Here is a 24,096-nt window from a genome sequence, read left to right on the forward strand (position 1 = left end):
ATGCACGCACTACACTCGGTGAAAGATCGTTGACGTTATAATACGCGTTCGCTCCGGCATTTAATGATTTAAATACCTTCTCCGCGCTTTAGTTTTTGTTTCTTCTCCGGCCTCTCTCATTGTTGTATATATATAATGAAAAGAAAGAATATACCACGACGCACAAAAGTTTCGGTATTACTCTTGTGCGTGTTCTTTGCCAACGACTCTCCTGTTTCGTATATGTAACGGCTGCCGCTGCTACTGCTGCGTGATCGTTGTTATTATACTTGCAGCGCAATTGCACCCGCAAACGATTATATTTCAATTTATATTATTGCTCTAGCTCGCGCGAGTGCAAATCTTGTGTGTGTGTGTGGGTACATTCACATATCGTTGCATAAGGCTTGACTTTTTCAAAGCAGTGGCTGGCGTACAGCGCCGATGCGCGCACGTACATATATAATATTTATAAATGTTTATTAGCGTGAAAATATCCGACGTTGTTGTTGGAGAACTTATTAAACATCCCGTATGCGTGCGTGTGTGTGGCCTATACCGACTTATGCAATTATTTTTGCGCGCACGCGATGACGACGACGTATAGCGATGATGATTCGCAGATAGAAAAATATGAAGAAGGAAAGAGGAGGAAAAAATACGCGCTTGTGTATCTATTTAATAAATAGCAGTGTACGGTATGCGTAATGGCCATTTAATGTTCTCTCTCTCTCCCTGGGAGAGAGAATATACGTATGCGAATGCGTTATGTACATAGGCAGCGATGCGCGCAGATTCGAGCGAAATCTAACGTCTTAGACGACGAAAATTCCCACGTTACAATGGCGAAGATTTTTTTTTATAAAGTTTGTATAAAAGTCGATCGACGGAGGCGGAGCAAAAAAAATGTGTCTCGAAGTCGTCTCTCTCTTTCTCTTGGACGACCTGTCAATGGAAAAGAAAAACATTAATCGGTATATATCGACGTGACGTAACCATAAATTGCACGTCCCCAAAGAATCATCTCTCTCTCTCTCTCCTACTTCCACGATACATATTTTACGCGCCCTATAGAAACGATCTCTCCCTCGTCTCGCACAAATCAGACTTTCGGCTTATATACACAGTATAACCGAGCGAAACTTCGAGGCCCGAAGAGAGACGAAGTAAAATCACAACGCGCACACGCATGTATCCGAATATGCATGGAAGAGAGTCTGCGATGCTGGCTGCTGCTGCTGCATGGCAGAAAGAGAAGCGTATAATATCGTATATATAAAACTCAGGCGAGAGAGTATCGTCGAGTATTATAGGGGCTTACACATGTGTGTATACGTGTGCGTGTGCTGTACCGGCGAAGAAACGAAAACAAGCCAAAAGCGCAGGCGCGAAACGTGCTGGCAACATTGCACTTGGCATTTATTATTATATTATTATTACGCGCGAGCCCGCACGCAGTCAAGTATCAATAATAATACCAACTATATATCTCGCGCACGATTCGATGAAAATTGTTATTATTGACAAATTGTAAAAAGCACAGAAGAAAGAAGAATCCCCCCGCGGCGTTGTTTAGCGAGATAAGAGCGCGCTGCGCGATATAGCGTGGTAGCGTACGTCGCCGAATGTTCCCATTTTTTTTCATCTTCCGACACCGCACGAATAAGATGCAAGTGTCGAAGATGCGAAAACTACGACGACTATACAGAGAGAGAGAGAGAGAAAGAGTCGAAGTACACGAATGAAAAAATTAATTATCGCGTGCGTGTGCCACCCGGTGCACGCAACGTATGATATCGCGCTGGCGAACGATCGGCAACGTCGCATAACATAAATGTACGCGACCGATGGCAGCAGCAGCTCTTCGCGAGTCCAAAATACATATAGATGTAGGCAATTGCGTCTGAATGCATGTACATAGGTAGACGCGTTAGAGGTGTGTTTGTGTACATTTAACGTTCGGTCTATACTCGTATAGGTGTGTACTTAATGCGTATATGGAAATAGCCTAAGCAAGCAACGAGAACGTATAGGATAAATCTATATGTATACACGCCAACAACAAAAACCTGTTGCACTCGGACGACCGCGAGATGCAGAGAAAGAGAGAGAGACTTTAAACGTTATATATCTATATGCTACGCTTTGCGCGCACCTCTATGTGGCGCACGAGATATACCATACCGGTCTCGGCACACACTTATAGGTATATATACCGATCTCTCGGCAGAACAGCTCGCGCAACGGCCCAAACTCCGCAGCATATACATAAATACACAGATGTACACGAAAGTCGTAAAGGCATGGGTTAGTACATATTGCACGGGATGACTATGCGTCGGCATGCGCGCGTATAGCGAATTGCAACACACACACACACGCTCCAAAGTCGAAAAATCACGTTTCGCGTTGTGCAGGTATTAGGCACACACGGATGGATGCGTGTACAGGAGACGGCAGCGGGCCTCCTCTCGATCGAGAGTTCTCGTGTGCGTTACGCTGCACGCATGTGCGCAAGTGTGAGTGAGCGAAGATCTACGAAGAAGAGACAGAGAGATAGATAGAGGGAGGGAGGGAGAAGCCGCTTATGTGCTCGCACACACGTATAACGAGCGTATCGGAGGCACACACCACACGGTACATATATACAAAAGTGTCCGCGCGACAAAACAGAACCACAACCGGTTTCTATAAATAGAATCCTCGGCATGCCCTCTCTCGCTCACTCACTCGCTCACTCACTCACTCACTCTCTCGCGAATCGAGCATATGTGCATGTGTAAAAGTATACAGGTATATGTATATATTTATTCATCGCGCTACATATACGTACAATGTACGCGGCGCGTGATTTGTAAACGAGCCGCTAGGTGTCGAGCTTGCGTAAATCTCAGCGGAAATTTCATATATTCAAAAGTGTTCTGGCAATGAAATTATAAATAATGCCAATGAAAAAATCAATAAACCCTTTTCTTGGCGCATCATTCAGCGACCAACTCTTAAACACTTTCGGTTACGGCTTAACATTTGGGTTGCGAGCTTTTCGCAAGCTCGCCGCCTAGCGGCTCGTTTACAAATCACGCGCCGCGTACATTGTTTGTTGATGTTCGAGGCAACACCGCGATATATAACGATATATACAACACTGGCAGAAATGCAGCAGAGGTACCGGTTACATGCTGTGCCACGCGTCCTTATCGTTGTTCTCTGCTGCAACGGCATGTATATTTCGATTCATTAATTCGTTCGTTTGTATTATTATAGTCTTCATTGAAATCGTAGAGATGTATACTATATACAACCGATCCTGCGCGCAGCTTGACTCCTCAAAGCTCAGCTCGCGGGGGAACAGGTGATCGTTTTCGAATGTTATTGTAAGATCGTGAGAACGAGACACTGTCGCGTCCTATACACCTTGTCGACGTTGAGAAAGTGTGTACGTGTTGTACGAGATCACTTTTTTCTGTGTACTCGTGTATTGGCATTGTTCGTACAATAAGCGCAAAATGATGGTGTCAAGTCTGACCCGCGAGCGGGGCAAGAGATCGGAGCTACGTACGCGTCTACGACTGCGTGTCATCGATTATGTACGATTTTGACCTAAATAGTCCCTTGACACGTTGAATAGATTCTATTAATAAGCCCGTATTATACCTTGTGCGTGTGTGTACGTGCGCGCGATCGGTATGTATAAACGCGCGTTATACGTACGTATACGTGAGCAGCGACGCAGCATCGGAAGAGTATTATGTTCGCGAACATTGTGGCGCTACGACGACGATATTTTTAATCCTGCTGCGTGGGCTCTTCTCTCTAAATACAAAACGATTTAATTTGTGCGCGACGAGAATAGATTCGGGGTGCTCGGAAATAAGACACTCTACAACACTATATGCGACCCGCGCGTCGCATTAACCGGCCACTATACACACATAGACACACACACACACACACACACACACACANAACGAGGCGCGCACGAAATTATAACGAGTGCGTTTGATGCGTGATTTTGTTATTGTTTTTTTTTTTACGTTTTTTGCGATCATTACGCCTTTCGCGGTACCGCGGCAACGTTGACCTTTCTGTCAATTTTCTCGAGGCGATTCAACGCCGCGCGTGCCTTTATAGCGATATAATTATTACGCGGACGTGATTCCAGACCCGCGGGGCTGAAATACATATTATTCCGTACGATTGAGTTAGATCGTAATCGTTAAAAATCGTTTACAAAAGATGGAAATAGATGATTGTCGATCAAGACTCTTCGTAGACTCTGACTTATACAATTATTTGTACTTTGCCACTTGTAGATTTACTGGAATAAAGGTACTCGCCATCTAGTGGCAGAGACTTGAAGTAAAATAAGCGTATTGAAATTAGTTGAAAAACGTCCAAATATTTTGAAACTATTAAATTTATATTTACACTACATTTAAAATGCGCTTAATATTATTAACATATAATTGTAACAGAAGAATCGCCGAAAATAAGTCAATTAATGATTAGTCATGATTAAAATCGTCAATGTTTGATCATCAGGCCATTGACAAAGTCAAGCATTAATTTCTACCAGGTTGGTTCACGGTGGTTAGATGCTCTTTTTTGCACAGGGCAGAGTACGCGTATCATATCGATATACCCAACAACATCGACACGAGTAACAAAGAAAATCTTCGATATTATACGCAGCAACAGCAGTCGAAGCAAGTAGCAACCACCCGCTCATATATATATACTTTCAAACCGGTATTCAAACGCTCGCTTATAGGTACGCGAACGTCGGGCGAACGCGTTCGCATTTTATATATGAAAAATATGTGCGTGTGTGTGTGTGTGTGTGTGTGTGTATGTGCGTGCGGGACGAAAAACGAGTTGCGCTGCGAACGCAGCGGGCAGGTATGTATATATGTAGGTAAGCGCGAGAGATTTGTGCAGTCCACGACTCGACGACGACGACGACGACCATCGAGAGGTATACGAACTCGTTAAATCTGCGAACGATATAATGTATTTAAGCCCGCGGAGGGATCGTCAAGTCGCAGACTGCGCCGTGCGATTTTCGCATCTGTGTATCGCGAGATCGCTATAATGTGTACATATACGTATTTATAAATTATTTTCCACGCCGTGCGCGGTATACTTATGGTAGCTCGAGAGGAGGCGCATATGATTAAGCTACGCGAAATCTCGCGCGATATTATAAAAATAAACCAGTTTTCATCGGTCGCGCGACTTACCACGCGGAAAACTGCTGCAACGATCCACGAGTTAAAGTAAGCGAATTCTCACCGTAAACGATCGTGCGCGCAGAGGGGGAGGGGCGCGCAGGCAAGAAGCGAAAATCGACGAACGACCTCACGCAAGTTTATATTATAGGCGCGCATTGGCAATTACGCGATACATTTTATGCACCGTGCCGAGAGATTTCCTTTTTTTTTCGTCGACGCTCGAGCCGTAAATTATTTGTACGAAAAGCAAAAAAACGCGTTGTACACATCTCGTGTCCGATATACGTATATATACGTATGATACAAAGTACGTCGCGAGAGACAGGCTCGATCGCTCGCACGAGCTGAGCTGTGTCTTTTTTACTCTCTTATCTCTCTCTCATGTCTCGAGTCCTCGTGCGGTCGATGTTTGTATAATAATAAAATAATAATGTAGTCTGCATCGGGTGTACATACGCGAAGTAGTGTACGTACAGCTCTTGCGACGATAAACAGAATGTTATATTATGCATTCGTTGTACAGCGAAACTGACCCCTTTGATCGAGAGGCAAAAATTCACGCACAAACACGAGAGCGCAATGATATATAAATATTGTTTTCCGCGATGTACGCGACCCTGCTGTTACAGAGTTCGCGTCACCGCACTGCAACAAGCGCGCGCGCGCCAATTAAACAAGTTCGTTTCGCCTTTGTAAAACGAGCTCGAGATGTAAAAATTATGTTCACGAACGAAGAGAAGAAAGCTCGCGAATGCATCGACGCAACGCACAAAGAGAAAGAGAGAGGGAAAAAATCGCCGATGCAAAGTTTGCTTAATTATTGTATGTATAATATAAACACACTGATAAAGGCCTGCTTTCGATATATAAATGTGTGTTTACGCCGTACGAGCTCGCACGAGTCATTAAAGCAGCTCTCGAGCGAGGCATACATTAGTACGTAGAATATATAGGCGCGAAGAAAAATAAACGATAAATTGATATTTTGCTGAGCGATGCAAGTCCTCGCTTCTTTCTCTCTCTCTCGCTGTGGTTACGAATCGCCAATAGTAATGTGATTACAATGGGAATAGAGGGGCTCGTTACTCCTTATCAGCTCGCGCGAGCTTACGAAGCTGCGAGTCAGAAAAAGGGATCGCTGTTGTTTTCGCTTTCAATTTATACGCCAACTTTTACATGAATGTAAACGTAATAGGTGGATTTTATTGAAAATGTGGCAAAACTCCCTCGTAATATACGCGCGGCTATAAATGAAGCGACATGTGTCGAAACTCGAGCTGCACAGGAGTTAAGAGAGAGAGAGAGAGAAAGACGCGAGAAAAAGAGAGAAGTTTTACGACGTTGATGAACAGCGGTTGAAAAGTGAAGGAAGGTCGTACGTGTCGACTCGCTCCGGGATTTTATACAGATTCAGGTCGCGTGTCATGTTTGCCTGCCGTTCATGCACTTAACGTCAAATAGATTGTTTATGTGTACGTATAGTTTCTTGAACTTATTTTATTCTCTATACACCTATATACACATCCTCGAAGCTGTTACCACTGCTACACAATATTGCAAGGCCAGAGTTTTTATTAAAAGAAAAAAAACTTAATTCCCGAGTTCAGTATAATAATAACCGATAATGAACGCGCGACCGTATGCGTGTGGATTCGCGAGATAAAGGCTCTGTCTCTCTCTCTCTCTCTCTCTCGTTCGCTCACGATATCGCGAGATGACCCCACCGATCGCGTATATTATATCGTACGGTAGAAACAGAGAGAGAGAGAGAAAAAAAAAGAAGAGACGCTTTCTTCGTTATCGCGGAGCTTGATACTGCGTATATTATACATACGGTAATGCATTGGGCGCTAAATCCTACATCTTGCGGTGTTATATTATCGCACTTGTTAAGTGTGCTTTTTGTGTGTGTGTGTGGCTCGATTTCTTTCTGACACGTTATTTTCAAGTGCATAAAAACAACAAACAGCAGCAGCAGCAGCTCCCGCAAAAGTTATCTCTCTCGCTTGTGCCTCGCTGCACCGAAACCGCGAGTATATATTAGCACTCTCCCCGCGCTCGACCTTGTTTCAGTCGTTGTACGAATTGTCAATATTGTGCAGCTCGCGCACAGTGAGATAATGTGGGATATAGATCGAGACGAACAATTCGACGCGCGCACTAATTTTGGAGAGAGTCGATCGTTTTTCTCCCCTGGCCTTCTCCACCTTCTCCTCGTTAATGTCAATCCGCGCGCGATATAATTATTAATTGCGTCGATTATCTCCATCGTGTCGAACGCGAGCTCAGCATAATAATATTATAATATCACGATTACCCGCGGATCATCCGTGGTAGCTTTCGCTACGAGCTAATCTTATCAGCTCGCGCGAGCTGTGTTTCGTACAATAACGCTGCATTCTCTTTATCGGCTCATCATCGCGTCTTCGTCGTCTTCGTTGTCATGCCCCGCGTGTATGTGCCATGGACTTTTGTGCCGATTGTGTGCCGATTGCGAATGTCGAAAGCGACAGAACGAAGACAGTACAGTGGTTCCCATTTAGCTTTTTTCTCCACATTTTTCTGCAAGCATGAAAGCTGCTATCGTATTTATAACGCACGCTATAACTGGCACAAAAATGATGTTATGTGTATCAAACACTTTTGCCAGGATTCCGAATGATATTTTCGATTGGAATATTAACAACTGTCGCGCGATCGAGTGTGTATCAGTGTGCGTTTGTTGTGAGAAAATATAAATAATATAATAAGAGCAGAGATAAGTGGAACAAAGGCGTCGAAACAGAAGCCACCGAAAAACCTCATCAAACATCGTTATCGCGGCCAAGTTTTTTCTTTTCCTCGCATATTATTCCAAAGTATAAACATAAAACTGACTTTCGGAATTCATAAACTTATTATGAGACTCTGCAACGGCAATAAACGGCCAATCGCGAAGCTCAGAAATGAAAGAATTCGCGTGTGAGCCGAGCTCCGCTGCTGCCTGCAATATAAATTCAAATCCTGAATGCGTGCGAAATCATGTGTGTGTATGTGTGTATGTCTGTGTATTCATTTGCAGTGTTGGCCGATCTATAAATAAACCCCACCTCGGAGAGACGATGTTTTCTGCAGGCGCGCATCTTTCTGCGCGCCGTAGCGCGAGGAGAGTAAATTTCTCTCGCGTGATTTCTGCTGATGATGGTCGCTCGAGACGGGCGACGACGAAACGAAACGCGCGAGACTAAAAGTAAAAAGAAGAAAATAATAAAGACGAGACGCGCGAGCGCATATAATGAAAAGAAAAAAGAAGCGTATCCAGCCAATCGGGAGTCCGTTATGCAGAGAAGGCGCGTGCACTTTATAAGGTCGCGCGCGTCCGCAGTAGAAGTGGCGCAGTCAGAAAAAGATATTGGGTCGATGATTTTTTTTCGACATAGAAAGTTAATTTTTCCTGCAAGCTCATAGGCTACATTGCTCGTGAAGTGGCATGACTAACGTATATAAGTAGGGGTCGATGATCCCGCTAGCGATTCGTTTTCAAATGTATATAAAACAATCCTTTCCGTATATATTAGATGTATAAATTCACGAGATCGTTCGAACTCGTAAAAATATATATTATTTCCTCGATAGATTAGAAGCCCTCGTGTAATAATAATATTTTACTCGGATGGATATATCGCGCGCGGTGTAATATGGTGGAAAAACAATAAAAGCCACACCGAGATAAGAAGCAACACAATTTGCTCGAGGCATCGATGCAACACTCGTCGTGTATGCTCGCGCCGGTTAGAGTGGAATTTTACTCGCCGTTTGCAAAAATATAAAGAGTAAAAACAAAACACAGCCCGAAATTCGGAAGGCTTATTTAAGTGGCCGATTCTCGCGCTTATAATATGCATATTTACTCGAAGCACTAACCGATTAGAGGTGTTAACGCGTTTGGTAAAGAGCAGCACCAGCCGCGCGAGGGCAAATAAATTCTCGAGTGTGGCTGCAGTGCAGTTTCAAGTTCAAATGCGATGCGCGCGAACCAAGTAAAATAGCCCACAGCAAACACAGACAGCGTTGATTAAACGAAACGTACACTGCACACGCAAAATTCGGACGAATACGTTTAGTGCCGATGTGCTCAAGTACACCATACGCTATGTGTTTTACGTGTGTATATGTAAACACGCCTCGAAGCAGCAGCAGCGATCGTGCGCGACTTTCTACTCGAGAGCGACGCGAAAACTCGACGCGATGAAGTTTTATCCGAGGTGATTTTAAATTTCTCAAGGTGAAAAAGAAGGCGCGAATGCCGCCGCGTCGAGTAGCACCTGCTCACGTGCACGCGAGAGCTTTTTAAGAGTAAAAAAAAAACAATCGAAAACGGATAAGTTCCTTTTTATTTGTAATAAAAGACGATCTATTTTGCGCACGCATATCGAGCGACAACCCGCATAGTGATTTTCAAGCCATTTCACGCGGCTGAATATAATCATCGGAAGTAGTATAAGGTGCTACAGCACAACTATAATAAGCGGCGGATTCGTGGCGCCGCTCGCTCAAGGAAAGTCAAAATTCAACAACCCCCTCCATTGTCCGGTTCATAGGTTAATTTGCATCCTTGCGTAATAATGAAGCGGGTAAACAAACAGCGACGCGCGTTTTACAATCCAAATACCGAGAGAGGCATTGGCAGAGATCGTTGAACCCCGAGCGCGCGTTCAAGTATACGAGCATGCGAAGTACAATTCCAACAGTCCGTTCGCCTTATATTTTTCCTTGTCCTAATAAGGATCTTCCTACTTAGAAAATGAGTGTCTAACTTCGAATACCGGGTACAAGCGGACCATGCGCGAAAAGAGAAATTGTCCCGAAAGCTCGTCCGTCCTCTACCTCCTTTACTTCTTCCTCTCTACCGCCATGAGCCCGAAAGTCAAAGTCACGCACGCAGGTAGGAGCCGAGCCTCTCTCGAGGAGTTTTCTCTTTTCTTGCGCAACGGATACGATATTACGCGCGATGTGCGAACGAGCAAAAGGGATAGTCACAGGCCAGCGGCGTAACACACGCTTGACATATGGTGCGGCTTCATACACCGGCTCTCTCGACCTCGCACTGCTGTAATAGACCAAGCTGATAATGAATTCGCGCGAGCAGTGCCTTTATCATTACTATATACACTTTCGTCCGTGGGTACATGTGACGAGCGCGTGGTGGTCATGGTGCGGTGCTGCTGTTCCTGGGAAAGAGAACTGCGAGAGGCACTGTGCGTGCGTGTGGAGGGGAATCGCTCGCGATCGCCATTCACTTTCTACTCTTGTAATTTTTGTTTAAAGCACGCTCGAGGCAAAATTTATCCAAGTGATAAAAGCACATACAGTATGCAATGTAATGTGTGTCCTGCTTCATTTTGGTCTTTTGAGTGAAAGTTTCTCGATCTGCGCGGACTCGAGTCCTCGCGCGCACGACGACGAGTGTCCGAGGATAAAGGAAAAGGAAAAGGACTCGCCAATTTTTTTTTCCTCCTTCTCGATAAATGGATATCAAGCCTTGAAACGGCGCAAGTAAAAGTGTCGAATCCCCGATCACGTCCACCGAGCGCGATGATAGCGCGCGCAAAAGTTCACGCGCACGCACAGCTGTCACGATCCCCCCGAACATATGTCCTAAAATAGTCACATACCGATCGCGTAGGCGGGCACGAAAAAAAAAAAAAATCTGCTACTGCTCCGAGCCACATTGTTCGTGCGTGTCTGTGCGCGTGCTGTCCCTGACACTGTTACCTGTTTCACATTGCGACTGTATTATACACAACGCCGCAAAACTTTCAATCTCACTCGTCTGTACAACACGTCTCTCTCTTATATCGGTATGCTGTAAGCTCCGTGCTGGCAGCTATATAATACAGACACAATGCCAGTGTCGAGCGGGCAAAGTCAGACAGCAAGAGTAGGAGAGAGAGAGAAATAAACCGTTTCATTGCTTCGGTAATAAGTGCCGCATAGCGTATGATTACAGTTACCGAGAGTATATCCGCATATTATACGGCTCGAGCGCGCTAATAGATCGCCGCTAGTAATGTGCGCTTGTTGTATTACGGAGTCGAGAGCCAGACGGAGTAGTAGGAGAGAGTATAGAGTACTGGCCAATTGTGTATACAGTAGCTATACGCGGCATCGATCGATCGATCGACTACGCGCGAGATACTTTATTTTTAAAATCCGTGTTCGCGTCCGCGTGTATATTAGACTGTATTCATACACGCGACATGTAACATCTCGCCGCGCGACTCATCGTGCGCGCGCGAGCTTCATGCAAGTATGCGCATTATATAGATCGAGAGCTATGTAACATAACACGATTCGAGTCCGAGAGTGACTTGACGCATGCAACATGTTCCATTTATATTGTACCGCTCTGTGGATTGTGCCGGAAACAAAACTCGCGAATTTTGCCGTACAAATATGTTATTGTTTGTTGCGGATGTGTGTGTGCACCTCTCTCATTATTTATAACACTTATTATGATGCACCGAGTGTTGCGTAACGGTATAAATAATCATATTGAATCGCGCGTACTTATATACCTGATTGGGATCGTAAGAAAGTTTTGCGATTTTACAAACATTATTATCTTTATGTAACGCGTATATATATACCGCTCGCGATCGGCCGATTCGTGCTTTTGTCAAGGCGCATCATCAATTATATACGAGAGATAAGAAACGAGAGCGCGTATATCATTATGTACCCCCCAATTTCGCACTGCGCATGATCGATTGCGCGGGGATTTAAAGACACCTGTTCTCGAGCGTTGAATATATCGATAAGCGTTCGAAGACAATTAGCTCGGCGGTAAATACACTATTAATATTTATCGTTGACGAGGTATTTCCATGGATGTTAAATTAAAGTGTCTTTTTTTTCACGCTCGAATCGCGATCGCTGCCTCGTTGGGAGAACTCCAATTTTGACATAACTGTAATTGTTATTATACGCATAAAATCGCCCAACGAAGCGTAACACGTGTGTATAACGGCTTTAGCGAGTGATTACAAGAAGGAAAAAAAAAAGATGTCGTTGCATAATTCGTAACGATATCACTCAGCGCGTCTATTGTTGGTACGATGTACATGGAAGAACTAGTTTTCCTGCTTCATCGCGTCTGAATATTACCGATCGCGTGCCATTACATATGTATAGAATCCGAGAAAACCGAAGTGATAGTTCGCGAGCGAGCTGACATGTTGGTATATATAAGGTACATATACCGATCTCGCTCGCGGTGCGCCGAGCCGACGACGATCAGCGCTGCTGCTCACCGCACATTATATATACGTGAGCGGCGACGTCTCCAAAATGGAAGCCATGGCCCTGACACGATTACCTACTGTATGTATATCTACCGATGTACAAAAGTGTATGTATAATACACAATCGCGAGCGAGCGAGAGTGAAGGTGCCTGACTGCGAAACGATCGACGCCACTTAACTTCTACTGCTTCTGCTGCCGCTGCTGCTGCTGCTCTGTGCAAATTGAATTAAAAATGGGGAAATTTTTTCTCCTTGCCGTCTTTATTTCGTACATTATACTTTTGCGTAATTCGGCACATACGTCAATGCGCTCTCTCTCTCTCTCTCTTCGAGTTTTAAAATGAACGGCACGCGATCGGTTGCGTCACTGCTGCTGCTGCTGCTGCTGCCGACACAAGGAAATGCTCGCGCGAGCGAACACCGCGAGAGATTTTCGCATTTTGCGCTAGAGAGAGAGGAAGTCGAGCTCTGGTATATAAGTACGAATGTCACGGATAAAAGAGAGAAACCGAACTGCTAGTATTCGACGCTTTTGCCTTTTCTTTTTTCCTCGGGCGGCGCAGTGTGTCAAGGTTATATACAGCTCACGTACGCACACACACAAATCAGGCGCCTCGGCAGATGTAACGCATTTTAGCAAATTTTCGTATCAACGGCGATCTGCACGAGAAGCTTACTTAAGTGTAAAATATAAAAATGCGCCGCATAGTCGTCGTCGTCGTCGTCTTCGCACCGAGCAGCTCGAGTCTCGTAAACGACTCTCATAAGGATCTCGGAAAACGGGTTTTGGAAGTCTCTCGAAGCGGCCCATCGTCTCGATTCGAGACCGTCGAAATATTTATAAAGGCCCAGCCATTATATCTCCTTCTCTTTAGCGCGTGTATGCGTGCGTTATGTTACATGTACGTGCCCGAATATTGACATAACAGTAAAGTCTGGAGCGGGCACGTTTCGCGCACGCCAAAGTCTGGCGGCTGCCAAGTCTCTCTGCCTGCAATATCATGCCGGAGAAAGTCTCCCGTATAACAGCGCCGCAGCATGAACGCGGCTCTCGAGCGAGCCCTGCTGCTGCTGCTGCTGCGTGTCGAAAGACGAGAGGCTCTAATCAAACTTGATCCTGTAGGTATGCGCCAAATTGATTTTTTTCGGCTTTTTTTGACGATCGGCTTTAGCAGCAAGTGCCGATCGGTCCGAGCCCGGTTTCATATACCGCTGAGATTCTCCCACGCCGAGGATATCTCTTTTTAGGAAGGGGAAAACGATGCGGCTCGAGAATTTTTAAATATCACGCTCGTGCCCTCGATATAGCCGTGTACACCACCACCATGTGTGCGTGCGATATATGTACATTATACATTTGGCTTATTATCATTCGTACGAGGCTCTACGTACCTTCCGTACTTTTACCGCCGGGCGATGAAACGATCTCACTCCGCCGAGCCGAACGAGACCGTTTGGCGAAATGAGTGCCATTACGCTCACAGTGCAAGTGCACATAACGACACGATGCGCGAACCGTATTTCACAATACTCGCTCGAGCAAATTTAGCGGAGGCTGTAACGGCGCGAGTAAACGATAAGACCGATATTGCAAGCTTGCCAAAATATGCCTACTCAAACTGCGCGCCCCCTCCCTCACAGTTACCACTGCTACATTATAGCTATATAAAACCGTGAAACGACGACATGATCGTTCAACTACTGTGGTTCATTAGCTGTTTGGCTAATAGGTAGTGTTCCGCGCGCCGTGGATCGACTCGTTAAATTTTGTTGTTATTTCAGCTGCGTGTATACCGTAGTATAGTAAAATCGTGTCGATAATTGTTACATTAAAATATCGCCTCTCTTTCAAGAGATCGTTTTGAAGAAATCTCTCAACTTCACGTGTACATCATCGTGTGCGTATATAATAATGAAATATCAAGAGGGGCCACGCTACGCGGGACCTTCTTTTGCACTTCGTACAAAAATAGCTGCACACGGAACTTTAGGCTGCTGCTGCTGCCCCGCGCGAGGGATAACGAAACGAAAAATCATCTTCGAAAAACTACGCACACGCACGAGACGACGTTTTTAAAAGTTTCGCCTTTGTCGCGCGTCGACTCCCAAAGTATCATCGTACTGCTGCACAGCACGAAATCCTTGAGGCTGTTTTTTTATACTTTTCTGCAGCAGCAGCGGCAGCGGCAACGCGAAGATGGATTAACGATCTCTGATGCCGATGCTGCTGTTGCTTCTCTCGTTTTCGAATTGAATTTCGCTTTCTGCGTCGCTCGAAATCTTGGAAAGAGAAAGAGACACGACTGAAGTTCTTCGTCTTCTTTCCTTTAATATTTTTTCTTTTTTCGATCGCGTGGTATTTACTTCGGGGGCGATGAGTCCGAAAATGCAATTTCTGCGTTCCGGCTAATCTCGTTCGGGGCTATTGTTGTTGTTGCGTGGCTCGAAACGAAAGAAATATCTTTTTCGATATAACGCAAAAACACAATTAATCGCGCGATTTTATTCTTTACGACATGCAAATGAGAGAATTTCGTTCGAAAAATATATAAACAAAATAAAGTTTATAGCCTAAAATAAGTATAAGAGCCAAGAGTTTGGAATTTGATTTTGTTTCTTTTTCTCTACTGGTGTATCGCGCGATTTATACAAATTTTTTTTATATCGCTGTTTTATTTTCAGTTGACAATACATCAAAGTTTATTTTTGTAAGCAACGTGCGTAATATAAATCTGCCTTCGTATAATCTTCGTTTCGACCCGTGATTTACAAAGACGCAGATTTATGTCATCGGCGTGCCGTTTAAACACTCGAGAAGTGATTGATTCTTTTTTTTTTTTATTTTGTTTAATATAACCTTTGATCGGATATTTTTCAATGCAAAAGTTAAAATAAGATTATATAATTGTTCAAAATTTATAATTCGACTTCGAACTAAGGACACCCGATCGTCGAACTTTATAATATACACACAGATTAGGTGTAGCAAAAAGTCGAATCGCAAGTTTGACGATATATTGTTGAGATTACGCAAGCACTTGCGGCTCGCGTCAAACTTATCGGTCGGTCGATTTTACCAATACAGCCGCATGTTACAGTAGCACATCGATGTTCCAAAAGAATTATTCAAGTATTTCAGCGTAAATACAGCCGATCACTTGCGCGACTTACGCGATTGAATATTCGCCGCAAAGACAGAGAGAGAGAGAGGAGAATGCGCTTTCCCAAATGGTCAGCGAGCAAAAAAAAAAAAAAGAAAACGAAAAAAGGCCGAGTCGTTGTTGCATAAAAACAATCGCGTTTCCTCGTGCTGCCGATCAATGACACTCCGATCGATCGCGAGAGAGACAAAGATAGAGAGAGAAAGAAATCATTTACATGCCGCGTGACGTTCGTACACACAAGCAAGTTAATCGAGCTTTTTTTATAATACATCGATCGATGTGTATACATACTCTCGCGAATTTAATTCGTGAAATTTATCTATTTCGTAATTGCGAAATTTCATTATGGCACAATCATAGAGCGTGAAGAGCGAAACTAGCTTAAAGTCAAGTTCAAAAATGAAACGATGACTCAATAGATAAATAATAACGGGGCATCGAGAGCTTGGCAATTTTTGTTTCTTTTCATTTTGGCATATATACTTAACACACAAATCGCGTACCTAAAAAAAAAGTAAGTATATAAGTAAGAACGAAAACGAGGTCATGGGGGAGTAGTTGTCATACTTATCCGCTTCGTATTTATAGATATCTCATTTCTCAAATATATATCGAGTTTTTGCCGGGTTACCAAGCTGGAGCTGTGTGCGTATGTATTATATATGAATCAATAGACAAGCGGAAAGCGCAAAAAAGTTCCCACCTCAAAATTTCTCTTTTTTTCCCCCTCTTCCTCTTTTTAAATCTTTTTTGACACTGACAAATCGCGAAATTCAGGCCATACACTTGGCTCGATTCCTGCGCGCTGCAAACTCCGAAAGCTGCCATAGTAATAATAATAAGCACATCATTGTTATTATCATTATCGTCGCGCGTCGCCATGACGTCACACGCAGAATCCTTCGACGCGCGTCACGACGCTCTGCGCCTAGAGTATAGAGAGACGACGACGACGACGACGACGACGACGACGACGACGAGAGAAAATGTACATAATGCAAGCGCTGCAGCGGCACGACGGCGTCGATCAGCTTGTTGCGTTGTGTATATAGAATATAACGTAAACGTCAACGGCACAAAATGCTCCGTAGCGCGCGCTATACGCAATAGACGTCATCGCGTTTTATTGTATAGCACGGGGAAGGTACGAGCTCGATGCCACCTGCGCGTATAGCGCGTCATCGGCCGAGACATGTTGTCCTGTTGTCCTGATTTCCCATATAAGCGTTTAATGCAACTATATATATATCGTCATGGCCTGCAGCGTTGAGCATTGTATATAAACGTTTGCGGTCTGGAATTTCGGGACCTGGCGCGAACCTATATGCTACACCATACGAGCCGAGAATCAGGTCGCTCGCGCTTGATATATATAATAATCGATCGAAAAATTGTGCGCGACTGCGTGCACATCTTGTACGGTACGATATTTGCAGATGTCGCGAATTGCGAGTCTATAAAGTGGGCACGAGGCGCGCACGCAGTCGCGTATATATATCGGAGTCATGGCGGTCGCGTGGCTACCCGAGTGGCCGTCGCCATGATTGTTTTGCCGTATACGGCGTGTAGCTCGCCTCTCAAAGAATTGTTGCTGCTGCTGCTGCTGCTGCTACATGCCTACTCGGAGTATGCGAGCGACTGTATACTAACAAACCTGCATATCGCGTGTACATACACGCCCGCGCTGGTACAGACGCACCAACGGCACACGTCCAAACGCACTGTTGCCGTTGCCGCGAACTTCCTGCGTGCGCGCGCGAGAGAGAGAGGCTCGTCAGGACGACGTCGACGTTAAAAGGACGCGGCGACGGCAAGAAAAGCGCGCGGCATTCGTATACGTACGTATAGATAGGTATATATATACACCACCATACTGCAGTCAAAAGGATCCGTCTGTGTGTGCGCGCGCGCGCGCGAAAGCTGCCTCTGAATGCGCCGCGTTCGCAAACAGCAACAGCCATGACAGCTGGCGAGTTAGCAGCAAGAAGGAGGCTTCGGGGGGCTCGGCCCTACTGAGTTACTCCTATATCATGCACGGAAGAAGCGCATGGTCCGCGACGAATGTTTTTGGAATACAAGTACCGGGGGCTCGTCGTCGCGTACTGCGCAGTTGTCATTCAAAAATAAGGGATTCGCAATTTCGTTGATAAGTACTTACTTGATCAGAAACTCGATTCAATCTTCCGTGGACGAGCGAGTCTGTGTGTCTGTCTCTTCGATCGATGACGGCGTTCTTTTTCTTTTCCTCGAGCACTCGAAATTTTGAATTCCAACCAATGTCTTTTCGAATCGTTTCGTTCTTCGTTGTAATTACTTTACTTCATTCCTATCTATGTACGTGATCACAATGCTTTTTCTTTAACTGCCGTGTAACGCACTTTTTTTTATCGTCGAACTCGCATTTGGCGTTGCGTTGGCAATTCGAAAAACCGAAAAAAATATAAAAAATAAAGGAAAGCAACAGATGATAAAACGAGGGGGGGAGAATAATTTTTTTTATTTTCCTAATTTATCACGTGTCGAAAAATTTAGAGTCTCTACCTGTGGCGAATTCCTCTCAGTTCTAGTGCACAGGTCTCGAGGACGAGAAACTCATCATCGGAGCCCGATGGAATGACGAAGGACAAGACCGAGCGCAATGTCGACGAGGCTGTTGCTGAGAATGATACCGCAGCTCGCATTATTTTCGAATTTAAAAAAAAAGGAGACTACCCTGACTCTTTGTGGCCTTAGTGACGAACTACGACACGCTCGACGCAACGGGTCGAGAAAGTCAGACGAGATGCGTTTTTTTGAATCGGGTGCGAGTCAACGCCGCGCAGTACACACGCACTCGCGCACTATGTATTACAATCAATTAGAACTGTTCACACAAGTGCACGCACGATCAATCGCGTTATAAATATGGTTCAATTACGATGTACTCGTGTTCACACTTTGAGCGCACGGCGGCGACGACGACAACGGAGAGGAGAGGACGCACACACTGTTGATGTCGTATGTCAATATATTCGAAAAAGCTTTCGTGCGATGCGGGGCAGGTGCAGCGGCGCACGTTATGGCAGCTACGGCAACGGTGCAGCTCCACGTCGTTTTTCTTCGCTTGTATATACGTATTGTATGTAATTGTAAACTTGAATCGAAGCAGCAACAGAGAAGTACAGCAGTAGCAGCCAAGCGCACACCGCGTCAGACAACGACACAAGCTTAAGTGGCGGTATATAATAAAACGCTATATACGCGCGGCTGTATGTGGCGGCGGCGACGGCGCTTCAGTTTGGCGTACACACATATACACACGATAAAATGCTATACATTTGCCACTACCATTACCACCACCACCAGCAGCAGCACTACTACAACTACTATATACCACTACTACCTTCGTGCAAAAGGCGCAAAAGCGGCCGGCCGATTTCTGCGCCAATGTGCGCGCCTCATGCACTTTTGTATAGTGTCAGTTGAAAGTATGCGTGTGTGAGAGCGCGCGACAGGCCGCAGCGCAGAAAGAGGGGAGAGGAATGTTTTTGTATATGGGTCATTCTCCTACTTTTTTAAAAAAGTGTGCGCGGCGGTATTTCAAAAAAATCTGAAAAAAAGATATGTTATTAAACAACATAAAAAAAGACTTTTCCTAAAGTTTCAGCCCGGAAAAAAATTTTTGGAGGTGCCAAGCGACAAATGAGTGTCGAAAAACGTGGTTTTTTTCGCTGTTTTTTGTCGATTTTCGAAAAATTCTACAAAGCGGAGTTTTGACTTTTCAGAGACGTAGTTGGGCTCATTTTTTTCGTCTGAAAAAGTACTTTTTGAAAAAAAATTGACCCCGAGGTTTTCGACGATAGCCACATCTCGAGCTTAATTCAAGTAAATAGCTAATTTTGTGGATTTCCAACAATATTCAAACGGCTCTACAGCAGTCAATTTTGAAGCAATTTAACTTTTGAAACCGGCAAATTAAAGGTCTTTTCAAGACCTTTAATTTGCTTTTTTCAGAATTTTGATTGCTTCAAAATTGACTGATATAGAGCCGTTTGAATATTGCTAAAAACCGCAAAAATCGCCATTTTTCGAGTTTTGTAATAGCTGAGGTTCGCTTGGAGAAACACCGATCGTTTCTAAACTTCGGGGTGTTTTTTGGTGTGCCAAAAGCTAAAAAATGGCGTAGGTTACGACCGGAATATTGCACCCTAGCTCCGTATAGCGGCATTTGAAATATTCAATTTTTTCCGATTTTCTATACTTTTATCCACCTAATACTCCCACGCTTTTTATTGTGTGGACATTAACAAAATACTGAAACATTTCCCCAATACTACTGCTTATTAAAAGCATCTCAAGACCTATCTTTTAAGACCCCTAGCGCCCTTATAGGTGCCTCAGAGCCAAATCTACAGCCAAATTAAGAATATAATCATTGACGAAGTTTAAAAATTGAATCGCGATTTCGAACTTAACTATACTAAATTATCCCTTAATTTCTACCAATTCTCAAAAAAAATTGAAAACATCATGTTCAACGTATTTTTCGACGAGGAATCCAATGGTGACCTTGGATTTGACCTTGAACAAAACCTCTGAGCTACAGCGAACCAAAATTGATTTTCCGTACGGTGACCCCCATTTTTTATTGCAGATTTGAAAAGAGCGGAAAATTTCACATTCGAATACACCTTTAGTTGTTTTTTTAAGGTCATTTTAGGCCATTCCTCTTATGAGCATTATTCTAGATTATATAAAAATCTTCTTGCGTACAACATCACCCTTAAGGAGGCTCTTTCGATATTGATAAAAACTCTACATCCTCATATAAGTTATATCAATCAATTCGTTAGAGCCTCACAATTATGTAGAAAGAAAAAAAAATGAGGGTAGCTGAACTCGTTTCCGAGAAAAATGCTGTCGAAAATTGCAATTTTAACATGGACTTGTATAGGAAATGATTTTGTTTCGTTAATAACTTTTGTAAAAAATTCTACATCCTCAAAAAATTTATATCAATTGATTCGTTAGAGTTTCACGAATCGTTTCCTGTAAAAAAAAATAGGGGTAGCTGACCATTCTAAGAAGATAATCCACTTTATATGGTCAATTTTGGGGTGCGACTCGAAGCAGCCAGCAGCAATGCAGTGCGCACGAAAGCGCGCGAAATTCAAATGCGCTTAAAAAAAAAAAATATAAATTCTGTAAAAAAATTCTTTTATTAAAAAAATATTAACACTAACATTCTTTAAATAAATTTGTTAATGAATATTTAACAATTTTATAATAATAATATTCTTATAGTTTAAAAAAATTGTAAACAATATAAAATGACAAAATGTTACCTTATGCTATTTATCAGTGGAAAATAAGCTTAAAATAACATTAATTATTGCTTTATTTTTTGTAATCCGAGGTTTCCCATTAATATCTTCTTGTAGCAATAATTTTAAAAACAACTAAAGGTGTATTCGAATGTGAAATTTTCCGCTCTTTTCAAATCTGCAATAAAAAATGGGGGTCACGGTACGGAAAATCAATTTTGGTTCGCTGTAGCTCAGAGGTTTTGTTCAAGGTCAAATCCAAGGTCACCATTGGATTCCTCGTCGAAAAATACGTTGAACATGATGTTTTCAATTTTTTTTGAGAATTGGTAGAAATTAAGGGATAATTTAGTATAGTTAAGTTCGAAATCGCGATTCAATTTTTAAACTTCGTCAATGATTATATTCTTAATTTGGCTGTAGATTTGGCTCTGAGGCACCTATAAGGGCGCTAGGGGTCTTAAAAGATAGGTCTTGAGATGCTTTTAATAAGCAGTAGTATTGGGGAAATGTTTCAGTATTTTGTTAATGTCCACACAATAAAAAGCGTGGGAGTATTAGGTGGATAAAAGTATAGAAAATCGGAAAAAATTGAATATTTCAAATGCCGCTATACGGAGCTAGGGTGCAATATTCCGGTCGTAACCTACGCCATTTTTTAGCTTTTGGCACACCAAAAAACACCCCGAAGTTTAGAAACGATCGGTGTTTCTCCAAGCGAACCTCAGCTATTACAAAACTCGAAAAATGGCGATTTTTGCGGTTTTTAGCAATATTCAAACGGCTCTATATCAGTCAATTTTGAAGCAATCAAAATTCTGAAAAAAGCAAATTAAAGGTCTTGAAAAGACCTTTAATTTGCCGGTTTCAAAAGTTAAATTGCTTCAAAATTGACTGCTGTAGAGCCGTTTGAATATTGTTGGAAATCCACAAAATTAGCTATTTACTTGAATTAAGCTCGAGATGTGGCTATCGTCGAAAACCTCGGGGTCAATTTTTTTTCAAAAAGTACTTTTTCAGACGAAAAAAATGAGCCCAACTACGTCTCTGAAAAGTCAAAACTCCGCTTTGTAGAATTTTTCGAAAATCGACAAAAAACAGCGAAAAAAACCACGTTTTTCGACACTCATTTGTCGCTTGGCACCTCCAAAAATTTTTTTCCGGGCTGAAACTTTAGGAAAAGTCTTTTTTTATGTTGTTTAATAACATATCTTTTTTTCAGATTTTTTTGAAATACCGCCGCGCACACTTTTTTAAAAAAGTAGGAGAATGACCCATATATATACGTTCGTCGAGAGAAGACAGCTGTTGTTGACCGTCACGGTACGGGTGCGACTTCGGCGCTTCGAATTTTTTATTACACGCTTCTGATTTCTCGTATAGAATAAGAAGCAACGAGCGCGTAAAAAGTTTATTTGCAGCTGAAATCAGGGCCATGTTCAACAGCAGCAGGTTGTAGTGGTTGCATGCGCGGAAAGAGATTTTCGCGTGTAGCGTGAAAGTGCGCGCGTGTATTTTATTTTTTTTTTTTTGGCACGCAAATAGAACGCGGCGAGCGTTCCAGTGCTTGACTTATGTTATATCGGAAACGACACATGTAGGCTAAATAGTTTTCGATTGTTATTATTACGGCACGACAGGATGGAGTTTTGCTCGAAATAAACCTTATCGTTCTCTCTCTCTCTCTCTCTCTCGCTCTTGTTTTATTTGATTCGCACCAATGGAAGGCAGAGATCGGACGCGGCAGATTATGTATACATAATGCCCTCGCAGGAGAAAAAGAGTAAACGGAGCAGACGGATCGTCGATATGTTATATTATGGGAACTTGACAGTGTCCCTCCTTGTAACCGAGTGTAAAATAAATACGTAAAAATCCGAAGGGGAAAGTTTCAATTTGATTACGCGTCTCTCCTTCCTTCTCCTCTTTAACTTTTTTGGCTTAATGAGTTTTTAGCGTACGATTATGTATTGGGAACGATAAAAATGACGATTAATCAGGTACAATAGCGTCCGTTAATGACACTGCGCCGCCGTTAACGAGCATTATTGTTACCTCACTACGTGCGCGATGCGATAAAATCAACTTCTCCGCTACACTAATGTAAATCGCGCTCTCTCGACTCATGCTGCTCTGCCGTGTTCGCGTGTGTATGCCTAATAGACATTTGAATTTGAAATATCATACAAGTGTACACACACACACACACACACACACACACACACACACACACACGCGCATTATAGGCCATACGAGTTGCGTGCTAAATCATGCGTACGTTAATGAACGAACGGTCGTAACTGGCTGTCACTCGCAGCGAACGTTATGCACAGCTGTTTCAGCGGCAGCAATAGGCAGGAAAATCTCAACCCTTTTTCTCGATCCACCTACGGCGTTTAAGCAGTTTTCCCGATTGCTTATATACAACTGTGCCACGACAGTTAACGACCTATCCGCATGGTACCCGCGAGCGTCTACCAGCGTTCCTGCAGGTACGTGACATTTTGAATTTGACCACGACTTCGATGTGTCATGTATAGGTGTACGCGCGGATTTGTCTCAACTAATACGCGGGTGTAAGAAAATTTACGATCAACGAATTGACTCACCTTGACAAATTTGGCGACGGAGATGCTGCTGCTGCTGTGCAGTATTTTGCAATGAAATCGACAAACTGTATCACGCACAATTCGTTCCAGATGACGACCAATCAAACAATTTTCCTTGACTCCCAGGATGAGAGCTCGTTTGCTTATTTTCAGCGCGAATGACTGTGTCGCGTCTGATTCGCTTTTGTCCCTATCCAGCAGGTACACCGCGTGCGATTCGTCGTCGACCTCTTGCCGAATTTCGATTTCACTGTGTAATGTGTATGCACGAGCCGAATTCGGCAACGGATTATTCGTCCCGATGACAATTCAAAGTCACACACTGCACAGACATTGAACTTGAACGTTTATTAAATAATGTAAAGTCGAACTTTATTACAGAGCGCGAGGACGCATATTGAAACTTTTCGGCGATACGACACAATATCAACTATTGAATGCCTCGGGACGGATTGTCAAAATCGACGAAGCCTCGTATAGGCTTGGCTGCCTTCGACTCTCGCGCAACGCACCACCACACGTATGT

General features: G+C 43.5%; 1 protein-coding gene across 2 annotated transcripts in view; it reads right to left on the reverse strand.

Annotated features, from left to right (window-relative positions):
• The window catches only part of LOC106649685 (SIN3-HDAC complex-associated factor), a 34,034-nt gene extending 9,950 nt beyond the window's left edge, over positions 1 to 24,084 (reverse strand). The window contains exon 1 of one of the 2 annotated variants that reach the window (XM_014367238.2): positions 23,571 to 24,084. The gene's annotated coding sequence lies outside the window, so the exon portion shown is untranslated. Of the gene's footprint in view, positions 1 to 17,816; positions 18,856 to 23,570 lie in introns of those variants that run through there. The other variant, XM_023458921.1, reaches the window with a different exon arrangement.
• Between the last annotated feature and the right edge of the window lie 12 nt (positions 24,085 to 24,096).

This window comes from Trichogramma pretiosum, unplaced genomic scaffold, assembly GCF_000599845.2.
Source record: "Trichogramma pretiosum strain Unisexual culture from Peru unplaced genomic scaffold, Tpre_2.0 scaffold37, whole genome shotgun sequence".
Taxonomy (NCBI): Eukaryota; Metazoa; Arthropoda; class Insecta; order Hymenoptera; family Trichogrammatidae; genus Trichogramma; species Trichogramma pretiosum.